Source organism: Octopus bimaculoides, chromosome 2 (genome assembly GCF_046866305.1).
Source record: "Octopus bimaculoides isolate indiv1 chromosome 2, ASM4686630v1, whole genome shotgun sequence".
Taxonomy (NCBI): domain Eukaryota; kingdom Metazoa; phylum Mollusca; class Cephalopoda; order Octopoda; family Octopodidae; genus Octopus; species Octopus bimaculoides.
The window spans coordinates 180,834,131-180,839,178 of NC_142929.1; positions in this window are offsets into that span (position 1 = coordinate 180,834,131).

The following is a 5,048-nucleotide window of genomic DNA, read 5'->3' on the forward strand; positions in this document are numbered from 1 at the left end:
TATGTATCGAACCTCTACAGATGATTCCTCCCGAACCATCCCTAGCGCCGGGTACTTACGAAACGAATTAACTTGTATCTAGCACAGGTACAGCAAAATGGAAGAATGTATTATCCATATTATATAGTTCCGAAAGTTACTGGAAGTCAACAAATATTCATCATTAGCTACCAGTCATCTTCAGTGTCTCAAGTCTAAGAAACAGAACTTTTCCAACACACATTTGAAGTTACCAATCATCGCAACACAACCGCTACTATTCCCAAGACTATCTATTGGGCGGAGATAAAACGTTGCTGTCCTGTATGTACATTTAGTTAGGCTGCATAATGTTCGTTCGGCTGAGCAATGAATTTAAGGATTACGCAGCAACAGACAATGTTACGAATTCAGAGCTACAGGAAAGAATGAACCTCAACTGTATCGCATACATAAATATGGAATATTTACCACAAGTTAATTTTCAGTTCAGTATATGTATACAGTTGTCAGATGTACATCATAATTAACGTGAGTGAGATACATTTCAACGGAATTTTCAAAAAACAAAAAGTTTATTAAAAATGCGAAATGGTTTTATTTACAACCTTGAATTGAAGAATTTTGAAAAATACACGTAAAACTTCACATTTGTTACACTATATAAATTAAATATAGATGAGCTTGTGGAAAATCTTCTACTTTACGATATTTTATGTTCAAGAACTGTGCGTTTATTACTAGGTTGCGTGATATATATCCTCTTACTACTGTAAAAGTCACGTGGTATTAGAAAGCTGTCTCCTCATCACATCCATCTCACGCACAAACACTCACATAAACGCTCATATATATTTATAACTGGTAAGTCATGCTTAGTACTATTACCTCTTAGAGAGGTAAAACAGCAGGTGAAATGTAAAGTATAAATTTTATTGACATTATTAGAGAGTCTATTTCTACCGAGGTCGATAGAGTAAGTACCAGTTAAACACTGGGGCCTTACTCCTTCCCCCAAATTGCTGGCCTTGTACCAAAAATCGAAATTATTATTAACGAGTTCATTGACTGGCAGCGTTCTGCATTTTGCTTCTGTTTGTAACATTCTCAATTAAATAGGATCGGGAAGCTGCCGATGATATTTAGTATTCAGGGACAGTAAGTCCCCAGTGTTTTTGTCTTAGGCTAAATACTTTAATTATTTTCACGCTTTTGTTTTTTTTTTTGATTTTTCGAACTGATATGAAAATTTTTAGACGATTAGATATGTTATTTTTTAATGGAAGTGTTTGTGTATGAGTTAGTGAATATTTTCAATAATGAGCTATCTGGTTAGTAAACTGAAACCAGATTTAAGATGCTTAACTTTGTTAACAAATATGGAAATATTTTCGTTGTTATTGGCAGCAACTGAGTACAATATATAGTTTTATATGACGTGTGCTATAGTCGAAAACATTAGCAGCTTAATGAGAAATGGGCTAAAAGTGAGATCATTATATATATGTGTGTGTGTGTGAGGGCCAGCGGCTTAGTGGTTAGGGCATTTGACTCACGACTGTAAGAAACTTTATTTCACGAGAAAGAAACTTTATTTCACGAGGAAGAAACTTTATTTCACGTTGCTCCAGTCCACTCAGCTGACAAAACTGAGTTGTACATGTATTTCAAAGGGCCAGTCTCATCACACTCTGTTTCACGCTGAATCTCCCTGAGAACTATGTTAGGGGTACGCGTGTACCCCAAGTGGATAGCTCAGCCACTTGCACGTTAATTTCACGAACAAGCTGTTCTGTTGATCGTATCAGTTGGGACCCACGTCGTCGTAACCGACGGAGTGCTTCTTTATATATATAATGTCATATAATAAATGCCAAAACTAATTTCTGTGTGTCACTATTCATTGAAACTCCTACTGTTGCTCATCTTGGGGTGAGAGTAATAGTAGGCATACAGACGGTGAGGGTTGTGACGAAGACAGAGAGAGAGAGAGAGAGAGAGAGAGAGAGAGAGAGAGAGAGAAAGAGAAAGGGAAAGAGAGGGAGAGAAAGAAAGATAAAGAAATTTAGGGAGAGTTGATGTTTTTTACTAAAAGAAGTAGTGTTGATGGTGACAGTGGGAGTAATGATAAGAAAGAGAGAGAGAGAAAGAGTGGTTATGTGAGAGAAAGAGGGACTTGAACTAACATGCTGAAGTAACATATTGAACGAACAAACACATTTAACCATTTTGTGATGGTAATAGGATGATAGTAATAGTATGAGCTGTATTTGGATAGAGGCGGAGGCGGTGGTGAGGGTGGTGGTGTTGGTGGTGGTGGTAGCCGAGGCGGTGAGGGATGATTTCAGAGTAAGTGATGTGAAAGATAGTGGTTATGGAGGGGAAGGCGACGGAGTCAATGGTATTGATGGCAGTGACGTCAGAAGTCTGAATGGTGTGTGTTTGGCAGATGTGGTGGCGATGGTGGTGGTTCTATTGTTTATCATGCAATTTTGCAATAAGTTCAAAGTCGACAAATTCATTGCTTGAAAAATATTCTTGAAGTTTAATAAAATTCGATATTTATTCAAGGCATGAAGTGTCATTGTTGCGCCCAAGGCCCACTGAAGAGCACTCCACAGGAGCTAGCTTAAAAACCGCCAGATAGGGCGGCTTTAAGCTAGTATATATTTGTATGTATGCATGTATGTATATATATATAACCTTTTCAAATTTTTGCCACACACACACACATATATATATATGATGCGTGTGTTCGTGGAGAATGGTAAGTAGGGAAACGGGACTTTAAAAAAGCGATTCAAAGAATAATAGATTAAGAAATTGAAGTATTGAATTATGTGTAGTAAGGTTCAAATGTTGTAGAAAAAGATAGTGATCATGAGGACGTTAGTTTGTGGAAGTGGATGTGACTCACATATCTGTCTAAGTGTCTGTGGAAGGCGGTGGGGATTGGGAGCTGTGACTATTTTACATATAAAAAACGAAATTTGTTTATATATATATATATATTAACGAATTCATTATTTGTATGCAGGTTTAGGTTAGAAGGCTAGAATCACATAGTTGATTGCCATATATTACTTTCATCGTATCAATACTATGTGCCCCTCCGTACACCGATGGAGGCCGAAAAGAGAGATATCACAGTAACATGAAGGGAGTAATGTTGAAAGGATTTGAAGATTAAAAATTTGTATATGTAGGTATTTTCTACGGCAGCTTTGCTGGTGTCATTTTGTGTGAATGTTAAGTATGCATATATGTGCGTGTGAATGAATAGATGTATGTGTATACATGTATGTATGTATGTATGTATGTATGTATGTATGTATGTATGTATGTATGTATGTATGTATGTATGTATATATGTACGTGTGTATGTGCGTGTATATATGTGTGTGAACCTGTACGTATATATACTATCAGGTAGGATATTATCGGAGATACCTATGAGCCTAGAGCTTTGTACTGAAGCTTTTGTTAAACTAGCGTCTATAAAATGGTCAGCAAAATGGGTGCCCTGATTAACTGCCATACATTATTTTAAGTACAAAGAGGTTAAACTGAAGACGTTTTACTTTTTGCCTCTAATGTATATTAATGGAGGCTACATTTTATATGAAAGGAATCAAAATAGTATTGAATAAATGAGTAATCTGCAGATTAAATATTTAAATCGGTCTTTATTCAGAATTCTATCTGATAAATATAATAGCAACGACTGAGTAAAATTCAGCATTTCCTTTTGTGTAAAAGAAATGGATTTTTATTGCGTTACTAGACCTGAACAAGCGTTTATATTATCATTCTTTAACGTTATACATGGTACTCGTTCATTACAATAAGCGTATTCCTTGGAAAGCGTCCTTTGTTTTACAATTTTGCTGTACTCGTTTGTTCCTTGAATATCATAAATGTTTCTAATTGGCGCCAAAGTACTACGAGTGATAAACAAACTCTTTTTCTTATATTCTTTTTATATTTCAACCCAATCTCTAATAAAATGCTGCACTTTCATAGTATTTAACAATAACTCTGGATTAATTTTATATTGCTTTCTACTGTAATGCAACACTCGATACCAATAACTCATATCTAATTTACTATTCACTCATTGGAAGTAAATGTTCATATGATGCTTCTTACAAATAGTAATGGTATATTTATATTATATATCGTACCGCTGAAGTGTATTATCATCATATACAAGTAGAATAACAAGTAAAAAGGAAGGAAGAGAGTTTCTTACAATACAAGGAGGAAAGTTTAAAAACAAAACATTATATATCTCATGCGAAAATGCTCATCTTCAGAAGAATACATTGAAGAAACTTGAGTCTACATAAATCCTACCGTTAAGATAGCCGAGAGAGTAATGACATCTCTCCTACCTCAACTTTATCCACGTTCAGTGTGATAACAGTAATAGTTCTTCAAAAGATTTTGTTTGTGGCTGTAGAGATCACAGTGGAGACGGTGGTGGATGGCTGACTACATGTTGTCAGAAGTAGTGTACTCGTCCAGCTTTCCTAATGGCAGGATCTACGTACAGTCACATTTCTTAACTGCATTCTTTTGAAGATGGATCTTTGCGAATGAATATAGAATTTGTTTTTAAATATTTTCCGCCTTGCGTCGTAAGAAGCTTTCCCCACTTTCTTTTTGTTTGTTAGTCTATTTCCGTATCCCAGTGCTTCATGTCAACGATAATGTTTTCCTTTTATCAAATATCTTTCTGGCTATATATGTTCTGAACATTTCCTTGGTGTCTGTGAAGAAATCGTAATCCTTCTAAGGAGGTTTAATCACATTTATGGCTTTTTATTTCTTAATGAATTCATTCTGAAGCGTTAGTTTAAGATGCACTGATTAAGATTCTTTATTTGATTTCACTGCTCTGTTTTATCAGAATTTTATATATTTAAGCCAAATACGTTAAAACCTCATTAAGACACATACTAACGCTTTTCTCTTCACTAATTATATTAATGAATTATATTAGAAATTACTGTTACGTTACTAATTCTATAAGCTTTTTTTTTCTATTTAAAACAAAATGCCTTTGT